Below are 24,626 nucleotides of genomic sequence, written 5' to 3'. Positions count from 1 at the left end.
TTAGCTATTTGTCATACATATTTTTAGCCACCAGTCAGTAAGAAATTTGGGTCAAAGTCCTGATTTGGCTTTAAAGGAAAGATTGCACCTGTGGATCAATTTAGTGGAATCTGGAACTTCTGTCAGTATGAGCAAGCAAATTTCAGACATTAGAGAACCAAAGGAACTTCCAACATTGTTTCCTGAATGAGGCAGTATGAATGAACAGGCTTTCATATCTTCATTTGGAACTCTGCCTGCAAATCACAAGTCAGCGGGCTCTTCGATCCAGAGAGGCTGCACAGTGCCTGGAGGCGCTTGCTGCTCGTGCTGTGGGATGGATGGGGTAAAAGAAGAAGGGAAGAGGGGGGCAAAAGATAAAATGAAGGAGAGTAGAAGAAGTGAAGAGGGAGAGAAAGAAAGGAGAAGGAAAAAGAAGAATTAATAACTATGGTTTGTTGTGCTGTTAGCCACTGTACTAAGTACTTTGCAGAACTGATCTCAGTCCTCACAACAGCCCTATCAGGTAGTTACTGGTAGTACGTACCTGTTTCACTGATTAGGATATTGAGGCCAAAAGAAGGTCATTTGCAAGAGTCATACCAGTAAGTAAGTAGTAAGTAGCATAGCTGTGATTTGAACTCAGGTCTGTCTGACTCCCAAATCCAGCACTCCTAACCATAATGCTGGGAAGGAAATAATATTCACCTACTGTGGTGTGAGAGAGGGTCACCTGGACTGCTCCATGGCTGGCTTTGGGATTTTTTTTTTTTTTTAAGTTTGTAGCCAAGTCTTTAACAGAATGAAGATCCCTTAATTGGATTTGCCTGTTATCCAATACTGCACACCACATCGCATGCTGTGCTTCAGTTCCCTACATGAATCAGTTAGAATCTTCCCATTTAGTCTAATGAACCCTAATTTCAGACAAAGGTAACTGTCACCTTTTGTTTCATCCTGTGCTTTTATTTTTCAAATACCAGAGCCGACCTCTGAACTCAATCTGCACTTGCCTATTGATGCATAAATATCTATAATATCACAGTAAATTAAATTCTATTTTAAAGGGTTTCTATTTAACAATCTGTCAGAACTTTCACAGTATTTGATTTCTGGTCTCCTTCGTCCAGTGACAGGTTTATCTCAATATGGCTTGATTAATGAAACCTTTTATTTGGTGTAAGCACACCTATTATTACCATAATCTCTTAATGCTTGCTTAGGCAACATTGAGGTCTGGTGGCAGGGACTCTCAAAACTTCTAGCTTCTTTAGCTCCACCAGAACATTGGGTGAGATTAACGGGCCGGGAGACTGATGCCCTCCTAATGGGAAGTATGGTAATGTTAGTGTCAGCTAAATGATATAGCACTCTGGCTCAGAGGCTTGGCCAAACTCCCTTTTAACCTCTAGGGTTTAAGAAATGTTTCGGACTTAGTGCCAACAAATCCGCCTTCCTCTCCGTTGCTACCTTGTCCTTGCATGTCAGTCATTGGGGGGCGTGGCTGACAGCTCCCTTGGTGGCCGGGAAATTGCAATGTGCACTGTGTAGCTGAAAACTGGGATGAAGTCTAAAATAAAAGAATATATTGAAAAAGAGTGTCTTAATGAAGCCAAGGGGCCAGGCACTAATAGCTCTTAAGAAATAGAAATGACTTTATGATGGATATTCCACAAGCAACCTTTACAGAAAAGAAGAGTGAAACTGAATTATGTTTTGTTCCTGACAAGTATTTACCTCGGAGAGAAGCTGCCATTACTGCCAGATTACCTCCTTCGCGTCCTACATGCTTCCAAAGCTCTGGGAAAAAAATATTTTGGATTTCACCTAGACTAAATGCTCTCACTCTGTTTTACTTGGCTATTAAATATTTAGTAACGTTAACAGTGAGACATTGAAAATAAAATGTGAAACTTGTTTGTGCTGCAGAAATTGTCTTCTCTGCAGGTTTTTTCCTTTCTAATATTTTCTGCACTGGTAAAATGATAGGCTTCTGCCATATATTATACTGTGCCTTTATTTGTACCCCTGTCTGCCTCTAATACTTAAAACATCTCATACTTTTTTTTCTTTTTCTTTTCAGTTTGTGGTCATTGTGGTTTTAAGTGCAATAAAATCCACCTGGAGAGTTTTGCTGTTTTTAACTTCCTGAGGTAGGAAAGACAACAAGGTAATATTGGTAAATATTACTCAAGGTCCTAACAATAATAAAATAAGATAAAAGAAACAAGTTTGTCTGTATTTAAAAAGAGCATTGTGATTGCTAAAATTCTTTGTTCAGACGTGAATAATTAGACAGAAAATAACCCCTGAAAACGATAGAAAGTAGTATTTGTTTATCTAGTGACTGTATGAACTTGATTCTTCATTTGAGTTTACAATTTGTTATTAAAATATATATGCTTATGTAGACTTTAAAATGCAGAAGTTCTCTTTCTGGAGTTTCCATAATGAAAAGGAAAACACTGTAGAAAGTATTTCTTTTAAAGTGGTGACATGAGATTTTTATTATCAATTTAGCTTTAACTGGATTAATTATAATATACTGCATAAATAAAGTATGGTTTAACTACTTTCAAAATTAGATAGATGTTTTAAGAATATCCATTCAATAAAATAAGGAAGCAGATAACCTGGTTCAATTTAAAATGATGCTGAAAGTCAATCAAATAATTATCAATTAACATAATTAATAATAAGGATCTTGTGTTCTGTTTGAAAACTATAGAACATTTTTCTTCATTAAAAATGTTCTTTTGCAAGAAAATATAGAAACCTTTCAATGAGATACTGGGTGGAGGATTATTATAATTCTCCAGCATGTTTCTTAGTTTTTAGTTTATTTCACATCATGCTTTTTAACCTTCGACAACAAATATTGTTGTACCATGAAGACAGCAAATCCAAACAATTACATATGTAGTCCAAAGGCATACACAAGAAAATCAATATTTGACATCTTTGCAACTCCCTCTTTGCAGTAGCGTTCAATAGCTCTTATTCATTATACACTTATATCTCTTTCAGATTCGCCTTTGTCACTGGAAACCCATTTTTTTTTCTCCTTTGACTTCCACATAACTTCTTTGCCCTGTACTTTTACAGATGCCTTCTGGCTATAAATACTAATGAAATCTCTTTGCTTAATTCAATTTTGCTGGTACACTTACAGTTATGACCTAACTTTCCCACGAGAGAGACTGATTGAACATTCCACTACCTTATGGATGGGAGCAAACATTCTTACAGAACTGGACTGACAATTTCCATAATTATAGAATTCACAGCCTAATGACCTTAAAAAACAATAAAAAGATCTCTTGTTAATTCCATTTCTGTTACTGACATTCAAGATATTTCATTTTTCACGGGACAACAAATTTACTTTTTTATTTTCCAAAGAGCAGTCTATCCTTTCCCCCCAGATTAAATTTTCTGAATATTGAAGTATTCCATTGAATATTTAGCATTTCTTTGTCTTTTAAAAGTTAGAATATTTATGATCCTTAGAATGCGTTTGACTGATTTATAGCAATCAATTATAAGAGTACGTTTTCAAATAGCCCTTTTAAAAATGAAGAATAGAATAATTAAAAAGATCACAAGTCCTCCCTTGCATATAATTATTTCATTATTTCATTACAGTGCAGAAATTATTTTTGCTGACTGTGAGCAATTTTAATTGAGCGAGATCTGTGTTAATATACGATAGCAAGCAGTTCTTCCTAAGAAATAAGATCACTAATTGCCTAAATTTTTATTCAGTACAGTGAGTCTTATGAGTCACATTGCAATATAAACCTAATCACTAGGTAGAGTGGGTACAATACCTTTTCTGTAGTATAGATATCCTAAAAGCATAACCTGCCTGCTAATTTATTCTTTCAACAGGTTTATTGCCTTATTAAGCATTTGTTTTGTAGAAAAATTTTAACCTATCTAGTTATCACAAAAACTATGCTGATGAAACATTAAAATTCAGACTCAAAGTCTACTAAAGCTAGCACAAGTAAGCAAAGCTAAAACACAGCTTCTTTCATTCTTCTTAAATACCAAAATGCTCAGCACCCTAGCACATATTCTGGAAGCTTTTGGCTTTACAAATAAAGACTACTCTTCAGATATGGAAATCTTGAGAGTAGCAAGATAGCCTGCTATTAAGTGAAGTTAAATTAAATGTTAACAATAACTATATTCTTGCAAAAATTTAACATTCATCATAAATATTATAGTATCTTTGGCGTATCTAAATATTTTATATGTATCTGAGATATTTTCTTCCCAATAAATATTTTACATATGTTTTTTGTTATGAAAGAATGAATGAACAAATTGTAATAAAATTAATCAGAACACTATCTTAATAAAGAGACTGTTTTGATCAAACCCGAGTAAACATTTAAAAAAGTATATTTGTTTTTATGTATAGTTTAGTATTAAATATACTGTTGAAGGTTTAACTTAGACCTTAACCACAAAGTACTGTATTTGAGTGTATTCTTAGTTTATATATAATTTTTGAAAGTGGAAACAAAATATTGAAAAACTCAATGATATTTATGGGTAAATTAATTTATTCATTCAACAAATATTTAGTAAGCATTCTGTGTGCTAGATAGAATTCTAACATGCTAATACTACTTTCCCGCACCCTTCCAAAAGGAGTGCTAACATATTTGCCTTCTTTGCCTGCATTCAGGTATGTTTGCTGCTAAACGGAGAGGCTGACCAGATTCGTATTTAACCACCAATGTAGAAATCACAGAGTTGTTTACAATTCTAATTTGTAGATTCTAATATTTAATGTGTTAGCAGTGACTAAAACTTTTTGGAAATCTCTAAGAAATAAGTTACTATTGAGAAGAGAACAATTTTTTTATTTGGAACTTTATCACTGGAGGCCAAGAATTATGTGTGTTATGAAGTGTCAGATAAACTGTTGGCTATAGAAAGAGGCTTTCTTCTGGTGAAGAAGTTCTAGTGGGAGCGTGATGTGATCTAGAAGAATAAGAACTAGACTCTGCAGAGTCCTGGGTTCTGCTACTGCTTTCTGTGAACTAGCTGTAAGACTTTGGGCAAGTCTTGAAACCTTACTGGACCTTAGTTTCCAGATCTGGAAAATGTTAATGATAATCCTTTCTCTGCCTCCTCATAAGAATGCTGTCACGATTAAAATAGTAGCTTCCTCCTTTGTAAATTGAGAGTTGTAAATTAGAGCAATTCTTAACCGGGGCAGTCCAAGAATCCCCATGAAATTTTGCAGATTTGTATGTATATGTTCATTTGTACATCTTTCTGAGCATGAGGTCTGTAGCTTTTGTCAGATTCTCAAATTGGCAAGTGACCCAAAGAAGGTTAAGAAACACTGGATTTGAGAATCTCTAACATCCTTTCTACTCTTAAATTCAAATTTCATTCTCCCTCTCTGAATAATATATATGAAAGCACTTTGAAAGACTGCTAAACAAATGCAAAGTATCATTCTCCATCTCTCTTTATGGATGTAGCCTATGTAAAAGTCATAGCCTTACTTGAAAAGGTGATATTATATTATGTTGCATGGATTATTGAATAAACATATTGCCTGGGGGAAGTCCTCAAATACAAGGTTCGGTATTGGACCCCTAGGAGAATTAGAGTGTGTCACAGAGGTTCAGAGAAAATAGAAGGAAATCTAGGTGAGAGTGCAAAAATATTTTAACATAGATTTAGTGGAGTTTAGTGGGGAAGCTCTAAACTAGTAATTAAACTAGCATGAGGCTATTGATCTAGTTCTAGTCTGGATTTTGACACCTATAGCTGTGTCTCAATTTCTTCTACTCTAAAATGATTTTACTAATTCATACTTCACAGGATTTGGGGGAAATTAAGTTATTTAGTTAGATTAAATTACTTAGTATAGGTGAAAGTGTTTTTAGTCAACTGTACAGTGTTACAGAAAAGCAAAAGTTTTCTATTCAAAGGAGGAAATTCCCACTATTCAGGATTTCCTGATTATGGAGGGGAGTCACGTTAGGGAGGGCACATTGGGTTAGACTACTCTTCACCAGTCAAAAAAACCTGCATAAGCAGAAAGTTGTGTTGTTGGTTTTTTTTTTTTTTTAATTTTTAAAACACGCTTATTTTTGAGAGAGAGCAAGAGCACAGGGGAGGTGCAGAGAGAGAGAGGGAGATAAAGGATCCAAAGTGAGCTGTACATGGACAGCAGATGTGGGGCTCAAACTCACGAACCATGAGATCATGACCTGAGCTGAAATCAGAAGTTTAACCGACTGAGACACTCAGGTGCCCCGGAAGGTTTTTAATCTAAGCAATCATTGACATGGGTTTCAGTTTACCTCTTTTTTTTTTTTTTTTTGGATTTGCATCAGAACGGAATGAAAAGAACATTTGGTTCTAGAACTTGTTTGCTTTCTTACTGAGAGTATGAGTTTGTAGGTAGAGATAGAGATGGGATTTCATGAATTTTTATATTCACAGCCCTATGCAGGTACTCAATGAAGTCAATTCCATTGAATGCCCTTGGGCTGGTTACTTTCTCTAAGCGATGTTTCCTCTATTTGTAGGGATAATAATAATTAAAAAAAATCCAGGCTACCATTTATTGAGTACTTTGTACCAAGTACGTTACATATGTTATTTTGTTTTAGCTTCACAGCAACCCTGTGAAATATATCCCCATTTAAAGATGAGGACTCTGAAGTTCACACAAGATAAGTGACTTAATACTAATAACATAACTGCCTTACAAATTTATTGGAAAGATAAAATTATGTAATGTACTTGATCATACTTTAAAAACTATTTAGGCTACATAAATGTAATGATGCTACTACTGCTTTTTGTTTTTTGATCCTTTTGTCAGTTGCTCTAGCTTCAAAGAGTTATACTTATCAGTAAACATCTCCCCATTGAATCAAGAGGGTTCTTTGACAGAAGATTTAAGGTACATTGTGTCCCAGAAATGCAGATTTGGTGATGGAAGAAAATGGTTTTTGCTAGGTTATTTTTTCTAATGTTTATTTATTTTTGACAGAGAGCAGGGGCGTGGGGTAGGAGCAGAGAGAGAGGGACAGAGGATCTGAAGTCCGCTATGTGCTGACAGCAGCAATCCTGATACGGGGCTAGAACTCATGAACTGTGAGATCATGACCCTGAGCCAAAGTGGGACGCTCAACCAACTAAGCCACCCAGGTGCCCCTATTCCTACGTTATATTTGATTGTGACACACCTATTATGTCACCAAATAGCTGCTGCTGGGAGCTGAAAGAGAGAAGGAAGAAGCAGAACCATGAATGGTTGATGAATAAGACCCTTTGTAAATATTTTGCCTGGAGCTCCCCCCACCTCCTCACTATTCAAATAGATTAAGATCATAAAAACCAAGACATTCAGACCTAAAGCTAAGATTCAAGGTTGGAGTATCATCAATTTTAACTGGTAAGTGTAAAACTAGTAATCTTTGTGGGACCAAGGCTGTGAGTTTGCTCTGAATATCTTGGTTTTGTGGAGCTGAGATTCATATTCACTATAAATATGCAACATTGAAATACTTTAAAGCTTCATAACATAACAAACACAGACTTATAATTATAGAAAGGCACTAACTACCAGCCTGTCATTAGAGGAAGGAGTGGTAAAGTCAGGTTAGAGAAAAACTGCTGATTATCAAGGAGAGTTACCTTTTATTTCTGACAACTTATTTCTCCTTGGTTTTAAAAATACCTTTTTATGAAACAATTTGATTTTGTGCAATTTTTTTCTACTTAAAAAATTTATTAGGCGACCTGGTAGAAGAATTTGATCCTTTATTGCACCTCTACACATTCACTAATAATGATGGAAGATTTTTTGGTTGTCTAGTTTATCTGAGAGAGAAATGAGACACACCATAAGAGAGGGTGGGGAATCTGGGCTCAGTGCCCAGGATTTTTCTTTGCTATTTGGATCACTGTGTTTGCTAGAATATTTAATTAATCCCACTCTTGGAGTAATGCTTATTGCTGATGGCCATTGCTGAACTGAAATATTAAACCATATGTAATATATCTCCAATAAAATTTAGATTTAAAAGCCCTAAATGATGTATGTATTTGACAGTCCTTAATGAAAACTGACTAAAGGAATTTCAGAGAATGGATAGGCTTAACAGTAACTTCTTTTCATTCATGTGGAAGCAAGTTCAGGATTATAAAATTAAACATAGGGAATTAGCGCAATATTTGGAGTAGGATTGTACCAATTCTTGAATATATAGGTTGTTGTTGTTGTTTAAGTTTTGGCTCTTCTCCCATATCTCTGGTGAAGGCCTTTCCTGAAGTTCTTTAAGACCAGTTCTTTTTGGAGTACATTTTACCCATAGTTAGACCATCAGGGGATTCTCTGATAATTCTCTTTTGAGTAATTCAATACATGGCATGATTTTCTCTTATTATTGAACCGATGCCTCAGCAAAGGGTTAGAGGAATTCTGCTGTTTGTAGCAAAAATCTTGTGCCAAGAGCATTAACCTTGAAGTTCTATACACTTTGCAGGTCAGGCAATTACCACAGTTATCCTATTTACTTATTTAAGGATGTGGCAAGAAGAGCTTCCAAAAAATGGACTGATAAATGTGACTGGAGGGGAAAAAATCAATTTCTTTTTTTGAAAGGATAGATCCAGAATTGTAATGATGGAAAGAATTCTAAGATTCAGTTAAAATGTCTCTTGAACAGGTCAGGACAAATAGCCTGACGTATTGGAGTATGCCTGTGCAGTCAAGAGGGATAGAATGCTTGAAATGAGACAGTACTTAAGAATTTGATCAAATCCATTGGTCTTCAAACTTTGTAAAGGCTTGAGTTCCTTTATTCAAACAAAATCTCATATACTTAATATGTAAAACAGGTTTAAGGGGAGCTATTCTCCTTGAAACTGAAGAGGTCACACCTGTTCATATGCTTTGCCTTCTTCCTTCCTTCTGAACTTTGAAAATCAGTCATCTAATCCAACTCTCTCATTTGACAAATATGAACATTCATTTCCAAGAGGAGTGAAGTGATTTGTCCAAGGTTGTATAATAAAAAAGTGTCAGGGTTGATTCTCAGACCAGTGCTCTGCTCTATTATGTAACTTTGTACTTGAGACACTCTGCTTCTTGCTTGGAACTTGGGGAAGAGAGCAATTAGGGAATACTAGATAAAATACTAGGGAATACTAGGGAAAAGTAATATGATTGTGAAGACAAGTGGATAACACGGGTCACAAATACTGTTCTCTGAGCCTAGAGCTCAACCATCTGTAGGACACCTATTTGTTGATTGTCTGTTATGTACAAGGAATGGCTTGAGGCTACAAGGAAGTGCAAGATTCCACAATAAAAGAAGAAATAATGTCTTTACTATTCTTTGCCTTATATTTTCTCCTTAAAAATGTGAACAAGTGATGGGATGCCTGGGTGGCTCAGTCAGTTAAGCCTCAGACTTAGGTCATGATCTCGCGGTTCGTGAGTTAAAGCCCCACATCCGGCTCTCTGGTGTCAGTGCAGAGACCACTTTAGATCCTCTGTCCCTCTGTCTCTCTCTGCTCCTCCCCTGCTTGTGTTCTCTTTCTCTCAAAAAATAAATAAACATTAAAAAAAATAAATAAGAATGTGAACAAAGTGATAATTTAGAGAATACATATCAGATATTCACCACATAGGCATAGACTGTGGAGACAGACCACATGGTTTGGAAGTCTGTCCCCGACACTTACCTTGGGCAAATTACTTAACTTCTCAGTACTTCAGTTTTCCCATCTGTAAAGTAGGAATAATAAATTACCTGCATCATAGAATTGTGAGGGTGAAATATGTACTTACATATAACTTAGAAAGTACCTGGCACCTAGTAAATACTAGGTGAATCTTAGTTATGATTATCATATCTTATGTCACTCAGAACGACAATTTAAGGGTCTCCTCTCAGTCAGTGTTTTGGTTTTGTACTTCTTATGCATATTATTAAAGAAATAATATGGAAATTATATTCTGAATATCTAAGTTACCAAAGCATTATCAATTCAATTTGGTAATCTTCATTTCTTATTTTATGCAGTGGTGTGTTTAATGCTATGTACTTGTCTTAGTAATTTTGGGCTACTATAACAAAGTACCACAGACAGGGGGCCTGTAAACAACAGAAATTTATTTCTCACAGTCTGGAGGTTGGAAGTCCAAGATTAGAGTTCTGGCATGAATCCTTGCGAGGGCCCTCTTCTGGGTTGCAGACTGCCAGCTTCTCATTGTACCTGACATGGAGGAAAGAGCAGAGAGATGGAACAAGTTCTTGTGTCTATTCTTCTAAGGGTGCTAATCCTACTCATGAGGACTTTACTCTTATGACCCAGTTACCTCTCGAAGGCCCCTCCTCCTAATACAGTCACATTGGGGGTTTAGGATTTCAGCGTATGAATTTTGGGGGAACACAATCATTCCATTTATAATAATTCTTTAAGTTTAATGATAGTTCTTATACTATATATACTACATGCAGTATGATATACTTCACTTATTCATGACTCCTAAGATGCTTTGTACATCTTAAAAGGGAATCTTGATAATTAGAAATATATGGCACTTGCCAGTGATAACCTTGTACATTACTTATTCTTTTCAATACATATGCTATCTTCTCAAATAAAAAGTAATACTGTGGGCACGGACAAGGTCATATGTTTCTCTTCATGTTTCTAGAGTGTAGCCTTGTTCCTTGCACATAGAAGGCAATCAACAGATGTTTGCTATGTCATGAGTTCTGCTGTTAATGACATCTCTTCTCAATTTTAGTTTTTCTTTTTCTAATTTTAAACTGTCAGCCTAATTATAATATCTTTTATACTAATTTTTCTTTGTTCCACTGGATCTGAGGTTCATAAATTTGTTGAACCATGAATAAAAGCAAAAAGCTAGCACATGTAGGTAAGAGCCATATGCATTGCTTTAATGAATAGTCATAGTGACATATGGAGGAGGACTGCCTGATTAATTATTGGATTTGATGGAGTTGCTGCCTGCCTGAATGAGTTAGTCCAGGGGCCAATTTATAGTGGCAAAATTCTGTGATGGGCTGGTCTGACCGATAAACAAAGTAAATAAATGAACCAAGTTGACTCAGTAGCCCAGATAATTTGCTAGATTAGCATGAAAATATTATATTGCTTCTTAACAAGAAGATTTGCCTACATTTTGGAATTATGTAGAATTTCATGGTGAGATCCCATTTACATGTGTTTTCAATAACTTAAACATTTTTTAATGTTTATTTATTTTTGAGACAGAAAGAGACAGATCATGAGCAGGGAAGGGGCAGAGAGAGAAGGAGACACAGAATCCGAAACAGGCTCCAGGCTCTGAGCTGTCAACACAGAGCCCAACGCAGGGCTCGAACTCACAAACCATGAGGTCGTGACCTGAGCCGAAGTCAGACACTTAGGTCTGAACCACTCAGGTGCCCCGTGTTTTCAGTAATTTAATAAATTTCTTCAACACATATAAACAGAATGTTTTAGTTCTTTAGAACCAATGGTGTGACTTGTCAGTCATGTTAATAGTCAAATAAACAGGTGTTTTTTAGACTTTTTTTTGACTTTTTAAAGTAGTGAAAACCATGAGTACTAGGGAAAACAATTTAAATTCCACAGGATATAAATTGAAAAGTGTTTTCTTCCTGCCACTGCTAACTCCCTTGTACTTTTTTCCTAACAATAAACAGTGTTACACATTAAAAAAATACTCTTCCATGAGGGTTGATGGGGGTGGGAGGGTCCCCAGAGGTATTGAAGAAGGCATCTTTTGGGATGAGCACTGGGTGTTGTATGGAAACCAACTTGACAATAAATTTCATATATTAAAAAAAAAATACTCTTCCAGGGGCTCCTGGGTGGCTTAGTCAGTTAAGCGTTGGACTCTTGATTTTGGCTCAGGTCATGATCTCACGGTTCATGAATTCAGCCCCAAGTTGGGCTCTGTGTTGAGCATGGAGCCTGCTCGGAATACTCTCTCTCCTCTCCCCTGCTTGCTCTCTGTATCCTTCTCAAAAAAAAAAAAAAAAAAAAAAAGTAAAAAATAAAAAAGAATTCTTCCAGATATTTTTTGTGTATTTATACAAGCAGGATCATATTTACCTATATTCTTACAATATGCTTTGTTCCCTTAACAACATATCATAGACTTCTTCCCATATCAGAACATATAGATCTACCTCATTAAAAAATAATTGTGTAATATTCATCTCTATGAATGTATCAAAAGTTACCAACTTCATGTTAATGGACAGTGTTTTGCCATTACAATCAATGCTTCAGTGATCATCTTTTTTTTAATTTTAGTTTTAATTAATTTTTTAAAAATTTACATCCAAATTAGCATATAGTGCAACAATGATTTCAGGAGTAGATTCCTTAATGCCCCTTACCCATTTAGCCCATCCCCCCTCCCACAACCCCTCCAGTAACCCTCTGTTTGTTCTCCATATTTAAGAGTCTCTTATGTTTTGTCCTCCTCCCTGTTTTTATATTATTTTTGTTTCCCAGTGATCATCCTTTAAATAACATCTCTGTGTGCTGGTGAGATTTATCTGTAGGATAAATTTCCTGAAGTACAATTGGGCAGAAAGAAAGTGCATTTGGGGCACCTGGGTGGCTCAGTCAGTTGAGTGTCCAAATCTTGATTTCGGCTCAGGTCATGATCCCAGGGTTGTGGGATCGAGCCCCACGTTGGGCTCTGCACTGACAGCGAGGAGCCTGCTGGAACTTTCTCTCCCTCTCCCTCTGCCCCTGCCCTGTGTGCGCTCTCTCTTTCTCTCTCTCTTTCTCAAAACAAATAAATAAACTTTTAAAAAGTGCATTTGAATTTTAAATAGATATTGCCAACTTACTCAAAATAATACATAAAAATGTCTGTTTCCTTATTTGATGTTTTGCTAACAGTTTGTTTAAAAATTTTTATCTTTTAATAGGCATTTAGTTTTTCTGCTGCTCATTATTTCTGCTACCCAAATGTCTTTGGAGAACTAGCTCTTTCCCACGTAGTTGATGGGATTCCATTAGGAATAGGCCAGGTGACTCAGTTTCTGGCAATGAAGAGCATCAGTTCTTCCTGATAACTAATGACTTGTTTTTTTTAATGCCTTTATTTTTTACAGTTTTATTGAGATATAATTGACGAAATTGTATGTATCTAAAAGGTATAGTGTGGTGACTTGATCGACATATGTATGTGTAATGATTATGGCAATCAAGTTAGTTAACACATCCTCACCTCACATAGTTACTCTTCCTAATAACATTGTTGTCTAGAGGAGGAAGAGCATGACCTAAGTTGTTCCAATGCCCAAAACTCATATGGGAGCACCAGAAGGAGGCACTCTTTTGCTGGACTGAAACCTGGGAGAATGTTGGCATGAGTTGCTGGCTGGTACATTGCCTTCTTGTTGCATACCAGTGAAGTTGAAACAACAGTGAAGTGTGGTGGAGCATACAGCTGAGAAATGGAGGCAGATGTTGCCTTCTAGATCAAGTTTAGATGAAAGTCAGAAAAATCTACCTCTACACATTCACAAGTGCATGGGGACATTTGCCCTAAATTTTGACATTTTTCTTAATGATGATTGTCAGGAAATATATTCTCTTTGGCACCTGTTTCTCTATCCCAGCCTGTTTGGTTGTTGTTGTTGCTGTTGTTGTAGTTGTTTGTTTTAACTGCCTATACCCTAGAAGTGAGTTTGTGTGACATTAGACTTACCACTCTTTTCTCTCTGGGCCTGTTTTCCTCATTCAAAAAAAGCAATGGGAAGTAGAGGGTAGGCATGATCTAAGGTAACTTTCAGCTCTGCCATTCTGGTTCAACTGTGTTTCCCTGGATTCTGATCCTATAGGTGCCCAGGAGAGTATCTAGTCTGGTTGTTTTTCTCCAGGTGTCTTAGCTTTAATTTGAGTGCCAGCTTCCAGCCTTACCTGTTTCAGTTCTGCTCCTGCTGCTGTTCCCTGGCTTTCTAGAGTATCCCAGTACAGAGAGTAAAAGTGAAGTCTCAAGACCAGCCAGGCTCCTGGCTTCATGTCATAGCTCTACCACTTATTGGTCACATGACCTTGGTCAAAGTACTTCACTTTTCCATACCTCAACTTCCTCCTCTTTATAAAGGTTCTTGTTAGTGTTAAGGGGATTTTAGATGTAATACTTTCTCAGTCTGTTTTTTTTTTTTAAGTTTATTTATTTATTTTGAGGCAGAGAGCACAAGTGGGGGAGGAGCAGAGAGAGGAGACAGAGAATCCCAAGCAGGCTCTGTGCTGTCAGTGCAGAGCCTGACACGGGGCTCAATCTCACAAACAGTGAGATCGTGACCTGAGCCAAAATCAAGAGTCTGATACTTAACTGACTGAGACACTCAGGCACCCCAATACTTTCTCAGCATCCAAATACTTTATCACAACACCCAAATCTAATTCAGGTTCTGGTACATTTTATGTTCTTAAAACTGTCAATTCTTTTTTGCAAAGTACTTCACATTAGCAAGTTGAGTAATTCACATTGGCAGATACAAAAACAACAGTGAAGTCCAAAGAGATTGAAATGACTTGCTTAAAGTCACACTGAGAGTAAATGACAGAGTCAGGATTCAAAATCAGATTTATTGGCTCCAAATCTCTGTGCTTCTCACTATTCTCAGCAGTGATAACCCATATCTTATTTATTGGAGGACTTTAATACTCTCCTGATGCTTATGGAGATGTCCATCCTCCACCTTGGAATCTAGTTGGCTTGTTCTTTCTCAGGCAGGCATGTCTTAATGGGTTTCCTCTTCTTAACCCACCCGTTCTGTTAGATAATCAAATAAAAATGTATCCTCACCTTCCCCAGAAAGAATTAGGACTAGTATTAAATCTGGACACTACTGTACTTTCAGAGCCTTTGTTTTCCAAGGCAAAATGGTTAGTGGAAAGCTAACTGGGTCTAGTTCTGATCCATTAATTCTTTCCTTTAGTAATTGTATGGCCTTGGCCAACTCAATTAATTTCTCTGGGCCTCAGTTTCTTTTATTTGTCAAGTAAGGATAATAATGTTACTAATATCTGCTTTATAAGATAACTGTGATGCTGGAGGTAAAGTATGGTAAGTGCTTGGTTATAGTACACATTCAATAAGTCACTGTTATTGTCAACAATAGTTATTTCAGCTTGTGGGAGACTGAGCTGTTATGGCCCTAAAGAGATTTGATATTATTTGGGGGCTACTCTCTGAGTATATAGTCTTTCAGTTGTGTTTGGGAGAGGATGGGGGAAGAGAGTAGTCTGGTGAGAAGGGCACACATTTTGGATTTAGGTAGTTCTATATTTGGATCTGATTGTGGCAGTTACCAGTTGTGCAAACAGGCAGGTTATTTAATCACTTTGAGCTGCAACCTCTTCATTTGAAAACCAGGGAAAATAATGCCAATTTCACAGAGGCTATTGAAGCAACTGAAATAGCATATGTAAAGCATGGCAGTGATTTTAAAAATTATTTGTCCTTAAAAAAATAAAAAAAATAAAAAATAATAAAAATATTTGTCCTCCATAAGGCATTGTTAAAGAATGTCCCAACATTATATGTCATTGTGTTCCTCTTTGTGCTATTAGCACTTAGTGCTGCTATCACGTGGTAGGAACTAAAAAAATATTTGCTGAGCTCTCTAAAGATCTCTAATAAAATCTTTGAAAAAGAAAAAAAAATATTTGTTGAACTGAATGGGCCCTTGAGTTGAACAGTAAAAACATTTTACACCCAAAGTTGTTTTTTTTTGTTTTTTGTTTTTTGTTTTTTTTTTTTTAAGAAACTGATATTTATTTTCTATCCACCTTATTTCCACATTCTGTTTTGGAGCCTGTAGAAGAATTGCTTAACACCACCCGTGTTGTTCTTACCCATTCAATGGTCTGAGAATGAGAGCTGCAGACCATTCTTCAGTGGCAGACTATGGGCTCTGGTCTGCAGTATGGAACTGCTGGATGGGCACAGAGGCCACCTGCATGCCTTCAGACCAGTCTGCAACCTGAGCTCGATAGCAGTAAACTCAAGCAGTTTGCTTGGGCTAGAGATGTCCACTCACCCTGAAATTCCTCCTTGGTCATGGCCTCTTCAGCAGTGGCCTGCTCTTTCTTTTCTATCTCTTTAGAATCTCTGTAGAAATAGATCAGGCATGATCTCCCATGGGTGTGCATGAGGGATGGTGGCACAGGTGCACAGAACTTCCCGCACCATCATGTACCACACGAGCCCCACTGAGCTCCCTTGTTGTTGCACAGGATAGCAATGTGCACATAGCATGGGGAAGAGTCTGTGATACACAGAGCAGTGGTTGGCAGGTTAACATAAGATGCCTCCATGGGAGGCTGGTGGTCAGCCCTGGGCTCAGTAACCACCAGAAGATGTGGTTCTTGGAAGTCTGCCTGGATCTGGTTATTGAAAGTTGTGGGAGTGAAGTACCCAGCAGTAGGAGTGGCTACAGTGGCACCAGCAAAATTCAGGACAGCCCACTGGCCGGTGTTCCTGGAGGACGTGACCCTGACACCAACTGGGTTTTCAATGGTAACAATGGCACAAGCCATCAGTGGGAGCTTCTTCCAGGTCCCCTTCAGATTTATGATGTAGATGCCATCACTTTAACTTTTGTAGACGTACTGTTCCATTTGGAAGTCAGAGTTGGTGCCACCTAAGTAGGTTCCTGCTGCAAGGAATTTAGGGATATCCTCTTCCTTCATTTGTAGGACATCAGGGGCTCTGGGCACTGTAAAAGTTTCCCTTTAAGTTATTATGGGACCCTATGTCCACACCATGTGGACCCCTGTCTGGGTGGTGCAGAGTAGCATACCTAAAGTTTGATCACTGATACGCTCACTCATCTGTGGCTGGAAATCCTAAAAAAAAGATAAAATAAAATGTTAAGGGAGTTATTATGCTGAGTAAAACACCCAGGCTTAGGAACTAGTGTGCATAAGACCTCAAATTTCTTTCTGGCTCTCAATATGAGAGTCATGATTGTTTCCCTTGCGTCATCCTCTGCATGTGGCTTTTCATCTTACATTCTGGTTTTGCTCCAGGAGACTACACTGTCTTATGCCAGGAACCTGATGAAAGGTCACACTCAGAATGGCCAGGCTGGGAAGAGCTCACTTAACAGCATAGGTCTCTAACTACATTCTCTAGTGCTCTACCTCAGTGAGGTAAAAGCAAGAATGAAAAATTCCAAAGAAGCCTAAAATTTAGATTTTGTCCTGAGAGTATAACTGGAAAGTTTTTTGTTCTGAGTTGTGTAACCAGGAATGGGTGAGTTTCTGTCATTTCCCCACCAAATAAAAAGGAATTTATGACGAATCATTGTTAAATACAGTGATGTGGACTTATTCTTTCCAGCTTAGTGTGACCCATCCCAACCTTTTACAGCCAGTTTCTTTAAAGACAGCATGAGAAACCTCAGTGTCCTCTGGAGGTGTTTGTAAATGGATGCCAGCCCAGCCTTTATTACACTGGGTTTATACATCATATAATTGCCCATCTTGATATACCTCTTTCAGAATCTGCTTGAGCAAGGGCAAAATGAGTTGAGGATTGTCTTTTGCTGCAAATCCTGATCTTTGGTATTTTTTGGTTGACAATGCTTTTATCTTTTTCCATGTTGTCCTTGGATTTCTTGAAGTTTCTCTTTTTTTCAGTCTTTTTTTTTTTTAAATCTACATACATTATGTCGACTTAGGTTGTTATTCACCTAAATTCAATTCAAAGTACCATGGCAAAAATTTACTGAGCACTTGTTCTATATAAAGCATGGTGGAGCTGTTTTTTAAAGCTTCAACACAGAGTCTTTAGAGTTGCGGGATCCAATAGGGTAGCTATTATTGACATGTGGCTATTTAAACTTAAATTAATTAAAATTAAATGAAATAAAGATTTTATTTCCTCAGTTTACTAGCCATATTTCAAGTGCTTCATAGCCAAATATGGCTAGTGGCTACTGTATTGGGCATCACAGATAGAGAATGTTTTCATCATTATGGAAAGTTCTCTTGGACAGTGCTGTTATTATAGAGTTTCAGTTATATAGGACTTCAACTCACTACTTGTCTTTCATTTATGAGATAGTCAAAAACTCATATCTTTCAATGAGAATGTTTTTTAGCAATTCAAATAACACTTATTGAATTTTACTGTTAGGTACTATGGGAAATAAAAGGAAAAATAAAATATGTTTCTTGTCCTCAAGGAACTTAAAAAACATATATGTATCTTAAATTTAATGTTTTTTAAATGTTTATTTACTTTTGAGAGAGAGAGTGAGCAAGTGATCATGAGTGGGGAGGGACAGAGAGTGAGGGAGACAGAGGATCCAAAGCAGGCTTTGTGTTGACAGCAGACGGCCCTATATGAGGCTCGAATTCACAAACTGTGAGATCATGACCTGAGCTGAAGTTGGACACTTAACCAATTGAGCCACCCAGGTGCCCCAGTAACTTAAAATACATGGAGGAAAACTGGCACATAACACAACTAATGAGATTAATAGGGTAGGATATGCAAAGTGATGTAGTAGAGGCATAATCAAAGTACAATGGACTCGTTTGAGGAGGGATTTCTTTTTTTTTATCATTTTAAAAACATTTATTTATTTATTTTGAGAGAGACTGAGAGTGAGGGAGAGGCAGAGAGAGAGAGAGAGAGAGAGAGAGAGAGAGAGAGAGAGAGAGAATCCCAAGCAGGCTCCACATTATCAGCATAGAGCTCCACTTGGGGTTTGAGCTCATGACCCGTGAGATCATGACCTGAGCCGAGATCAAGAGTCCATGCTCAACCAGCTGAGCCACCCAGGTGCCTCCGCATTAGAATCTTCATTTGGAAGGGGGCGTTTAGAAAGGAAAGGGCATCAGGAAGGCAGAAAGTCATTTTAGGTGGCAAGGGAAGAATATGAGTAAAGACATGGAATAGGGAAAGCAGTTTTGTCTAAGGCAGGTAATATGGCATAGAGATTAAAAGCATAACCTCTGGGGACAACCTGTCTGGGCTCAAAAACCTGGCTTTACTTCTTTTTAACAAGTAGATTCATCTTTCTAAGTCTGTTTCTTCATCTGTAAAATGGAGCTAATAGTAAAATAGTAGCTATCTAACAGAGAATTTGTAAGGATTCAATAAGATACTGTTTTTGGAGACTTGGCACAGTGCCTGGCTTATATCAGACCACTAGGGGAGGAACTGGGGGAAAGTGAGTTTGCAAATAACAGAGTCTGCCAACAATGGCTGAATTTAGTGGCTGAAATAAGATAGAAGATAATTTCCCTTTCAGTTAAAAATCTAGAGGTAGGCAATCCAGAATTGATAGGTTGGCTCTCCTCCACAAAGTCGTCAAGGACCCAGTTCCTTCTAACTTTCTGGTACACCATCGCTAGGGCGTGGCCCTTGTCATCAAAGTCCAGGATGGAACTTTAGTCATGATATTCATGTCCCAATCAGCAAAATAAGTAGGCATCCTTTGTCTCTTATGGTTCCCAGAAGTTGAAACCTGACATTTCCACTTGCATATCATTGGCATGAATTCAGTCACATGGCCACACCTAGCTGCAGGGAAACTGGGAAACGTCTTTTTTCTGGGTGGCCTTTTTACCAGCTAAAATTTTTATTACTAATAGAAGAGGGGAAATGGATATTGGAGGATATTAGCAGTCTCTGTTACAAAGAGGGACAAGAATGAAGCCAGATGACAGAGATCTTCTATGCAGTCTAAGGAGTTTGTACTTTTATTGCTTGGGCTCTGTGGAGCTACTGATACTCTCCACATAGGGAATTAATACAATTAGAGGCTGTTCATGTAATGGACTTGGACGCGGTTCCTCAAATCAGCAATACTCACCCCAGAAATACTCAGATACTTGCAAGAACAGTTACTCTCAATTAAAAAAAAATTCACCTTGAGCTTCTAACAGTCTTTCCCATTCTCCTTCCTCTTTAAGGAAGGAATGAGGTAACCTGAGGGGAGGAAATGTGAGAAGGCAATCCTTCCACCTGGCAGCTCTCTTTTAGACTTCCTCCAGTGCATCATTGGCGCTCTCAAAATGTGCTGAGAATGGAAATCAGTTCTTTATATGGGCAGGTGCCAAGCAAAGGGAATTGGTATCTTATTATCAGGATATCGTGCTCTTTCTCTGAGTACTTTGTGGTTACCCTAGACACTGCACTGTTGATGGGGTACCCGACTAGATTCTAAGCAGCTTGAGGACAGAATTCAGGTATTGAGTCCATATCTTCTGCATTTAACACAGTGCCTAGTGTAAAGCACGCATAAAATTGTCAGATGTCTGGATAAATGCTGAGTCTGTAAATGCTGCCTAGGATAGTGTTGGCTTTAAAGCAGTTGTACCAGGGCTTAAATCCTCATACTGAGTCTGTGGTGAAAACATCTCAGGCAAAGGCTAAGAAAAGATTTATGTAAGGTGAAGACATAATTGTGTCCATTTGGAGTGTGGTTCTGCTCGGAATGCACTGGATAGTGAAACAATGAGATCAGGTCAAATAATTTGTGTTAAATTCTGAAGCCTGTCTTTTCTTAGTCTTTAATATTCTAGGCACTACTTTACTAAGACAATAAAAATATACTGAATTTGTGTGTTTACAAAATATATCTTGAGGTAAGCCCCTCCAAAAATGTTTTTATTTATTATTTATTTTTTTAAGTAATCTTTTTGCCCAATGTGGGGCTCAAATTCATGACCCTGAGATCAAGAGCACATACTCTACCTACTGAGCCAGCCAGGCACCCCCAAAAAGATTTGTTTTTGATGTTTATTTATTTTTGAGAGAGAGAGAGGGAAAAATAGAGCAAGCAAGGGTGGTGCAGAGAGAGAGGGAGACAGAGGATCAGAAGTGGGTTCTGTGCTGACAGCAGAGAGCCCAATGTGGGGTCCAAACTTAGGAGCCGTGAGATCATGACCTGAGGCGAAGTCAGACATTTAACTGGCTGAGCCACCCAGGCGCCCCCCCCACCAAAGATTTTTAAATCAACAAATATTTACTAAGTATGTGTAAAGCATTATGGTAAGGGCCAGAAGGAATAAAACTTACAAAGAACCAATCCTTGCTTTCAAGGAATTTACAATCAACAAACACTGTGCTAGGTTGTAGGAATCTAAGTATGGTTGACTAGACTCCTACTCACATGGGACTTACAATATGGTATGAAAAACAGACAGATAAACAGATGACTGCCTGTACTATGATTTAGTGTTTGAACCTTTCTCAGAGCCAAATATACATATTTTGGTAAAAATCTGAAAAAAATCTGTACATTTGAGATTTTGTAAAGTCTGCAGACACATTCTAGTTAACTAGTATATAAAATGTTTTCGAGGAGTTGGATATATTTCAGGAGTGGCAGTGATGTGATATGCAACCAGGAGAGAGAGAGACAGGGGAAAAAAAAAGAGGGTTGATCATTTTGAGGTGACATTAAATTATCTTTTGACACCAGCTGTATCTTTTTTATAACAGAAAGTGGAAACAACTCTGTCCTTGACCTTCAAAAAGAAATTGACTTACCTAGCTTAACTATTCAAACAAACAACTGTGTACTCTCTTCAATTCCTATGATGATTTTGATTTACTGTAAATGACTGAATTTAATGAACTAAATTATGCTATTTAAATGCATTTTGTGAATGGTATTGTAGTTTGTTACAAAGCATTATGTCTATGCTAAATTGTGCTGTAAATGATATGGTATGGAACATATGTGCTGTATTCATAATTTAACTGTTGCTATGGAGTACCTTCTTGGATAGGACATACTGAAAAAGGAGCCTTTATTTACCTGGTGAAATGAAGGTGATATCTCAGCAAATCACTAGGTCTTACTGACCTTGGCAGAATTACAGTGCTAATATTTTCACATGGATGAACTGTTCTTGAACAATTTCTCTAATGTATATGGCAGAAATAGGCTTTCCATTAAAACTGGGTATATATGGTATATCTTCTCTTTCCATTTTTTTCCCCTTCAACAAACATTTACTGCAGTCATTGCAAGGATAATTCCACCTCCATTAAGGTACATGTTTTCTCCTGGCCTCTCAAATGGTAGAGGTAATAGAATACAAAGGTTTGTCCTGCAGTTATGCTGGTGGTCTCTGAAAGGACTTGCATTAAATAACACACTGCTTTTCCTCTTTCTGAGTAATTCCAGAAACTTGAAAAAAGAGTAAACACTGGAGCCAAAATACCCCCTTTATTACTGATACAGGATAAATTGGCTTAGCGTGGGAGCTAAATGGGCTTTCTAACAATATCCTGACTTCAGGTATGCTTATCTACTAGGTCTTGGACTTCTTTGCATGGAAGGACTGCTGAGGTAAGATTTTTAACATGGAAGAACAAAGAATTTGTGCTTTCTCTGGACAGGCTCATCTCAAGAGAAAAAAGAATTGAGCCAACTGGAGCACGTCTAGTTATTCTTTACAAAATTTACCAGTTAGGTTTGAATGTATGGGGGTAGAGAGAGGCCTTAGCTCTCTTCACAGGAAGGGGACATGAAGCATAAGAAAATCACTCCCCAATAACAAGTGTAGTTTTTTAAAAAGGGAATCAGTTTAAAAGTTTATTGCTGGAGAGAAATCCACAGGATTTGTTGCACATTTACGATGATGCTTCCATTTTTCCCCTCTAAGGAGTATCTTCATGGCAACAATACTTCTATTATTTTAAAAAAATGTTTATTTGTTTATTTTGAGAGAGAGAGAGAACATGGGGGAAAGCAGAGAGGTGGGGGGAGGAGAGGGGACGGAGAGAATCCCAAGCAGGCTCTGCACTGATAGCATGGAGCCCGATGTGGGGCTTGAACTCACGAACAGTGAGATCATGACCTAAGCCTAAAGTAATAGTTGGATGCTTAACCGACTGAGCCACCCAGTCACCCCAGTACTTCTATTAGTTGATGGAAGGTAAAGACATAGCAGTCACATTATAAGTTCAGGAAAAATTGCTTGGAATTTAAGTGATCATTCTTAGTACTTCAATGCTGACTACTCTGCTATGCCGACACACATACACAAGACAGAGTCAAAAGACTTTGGTTCTAGGAGAAGTTTCATGATCACTAGCTCTTGGCTTAGACTGCCATAACAAAATACTATAGACTGAGTAGCTTAAACAACAGACATTTAGTTTTTGTAGATCAGGAGGCTAGAAATCTGAGATTAAGAATTTCAGCATAGTTGGTTTCTGGAAAGGACTCTTCTTGGCTTGTAGGTGGCTGCCATCTTGCTGTATGCTCACACATCCTCTTCTTTGTGTGCACTCAGATACAGTAAGCCAGCACTCTCTGCATAAGAATATTAATCCTATCAAATCTGGGACCCACCCTTATGACTTAGTTTAACCTTTAATAATTTTCTTATAGTCTTTGTCTCCAAATATAGTCACATTGGGGGTAAGGGCTTCAATATGAATTGGGGGGTGAGGCATAATTAAGTCCATAGCAAGTTCATTGTGTGACCAGGCAAGTGATTTCTGTTTCATTTTCCCTTCCTGTGAATGGGAGTCCATGCCTTATGTACCCTTAAAAAGTTAACAGTACATCAAGTAAAATCATAGGCGTTAATACATTGACATGTTTAAACTGCTAATAGTTACTGAGGGTAGGCTTTTCTTGTTATTACCCATCCGTGGTTCTTTTTTTCTTACCTGCATATTCCTGGATGGTAGATAGGAAAGGTAAGTCTTTGGTCTCACCCCTTTAAGAAAACATCTTTTGGGGTGCCTGGCTGGCTCAGTCAGTGGAGCAGGCAACTCTTGATCTCGAGTTCATGAGTTCAAGCCCCACGTTGAGTATAGAGCTTACTTAAAAAGAAAGAAAGGAAGAAAGAAAGAAAGAAAGGAAAGAAAGAAAGAAAGAAAGAGAAGAAAGGAAGGAAGGAAGGAAGGAAGGAAGGAAGGAAGGAAGGAAGGAAGGAAGGAAAGAAAGAAAGAAAGAAAGAAAGAAAGAAAGAAAGAAAGAAAGAAAGAAAGAAAGAAAGAAAAAGAAGAAAGAAAGAAAGAAAACATCTTTTGGGAGCAGATAACAGCATGAAGCAGGCATTACACAGCAAGAAATGCCATTTTTCCATAATGACTTCAAACATTCAGCAACTAGATTTCACAACCAACCAATCCTCTGGCAGGAAACAAGAGTTCAGTTTTATTTTAATTGTTTTTGAAGTAGAGTTTTTGGATCAAATGCATGAAAGATTAAGAGAAGAAATCTATAAAAACACATCTCTATACTGCAAAAGAATATCATAATGTCAACACTGGACAGAATATTAAGCTGGTGGGTGAGTTTTCATTTTAATGAGATTCTTCTGAATGTAGCTTAGAGTTAGGGGTATGCAAATGACTGGACAGTCAATTTTGATGAGTTGCTATAAGAAAAGAATTAGTCATTTTTCTGTTCTATATTTGGCATATTTCTCAGAGGGATTCATTTAACATGTCTTTTTTTTCCCTATTTTTATTTTTTAATTTTTATTAATTTTTATTTTTTTTCAATATATGAAGTTTATTGTCAAATTGGTTTCCATACAACACCCAGTGCTCATCCCAAAGGGTGCCCTCCTCAATACCCATCACCTAC

General features: G+C 37.4%; 1 pseudogene; it reads right to left on the bottom strand.

The window, feature by feature from the left end:
- Window positions 1-1,387: 1,387 nt before the first annotated feature.
- LOC106980776 (40S ribosomal protein SA-like) lies at window positions 1,388-17,653 on the bottom strand (annotated as a pseudogene).
- Between the last annotated feature and the right edge of the window lie 6,973 nt (window positions 17,654-24,626).

The sequence above is a fragment of the Acinonyx jubatus genome, chromosome C1, assembly GCF_027475565.1.
Source record: "Acinonyx jubatus isolate Ajub_Pintada_27869175 chromosome C1, VMU_Ajub_asm_v1.0, whole genome shotgun sequence".
Classification (NCBI taxonomy): Eukaryota; Metazoa; Chordata; class Mammalia; order Carnivora; family Felidae; genus Acinonyx; species Acinonyx jubatus.
Note: the sequence above shows the minus strand (reverse complement) of the source record. Positions and strands in the feature narration are given on the sequence as shown.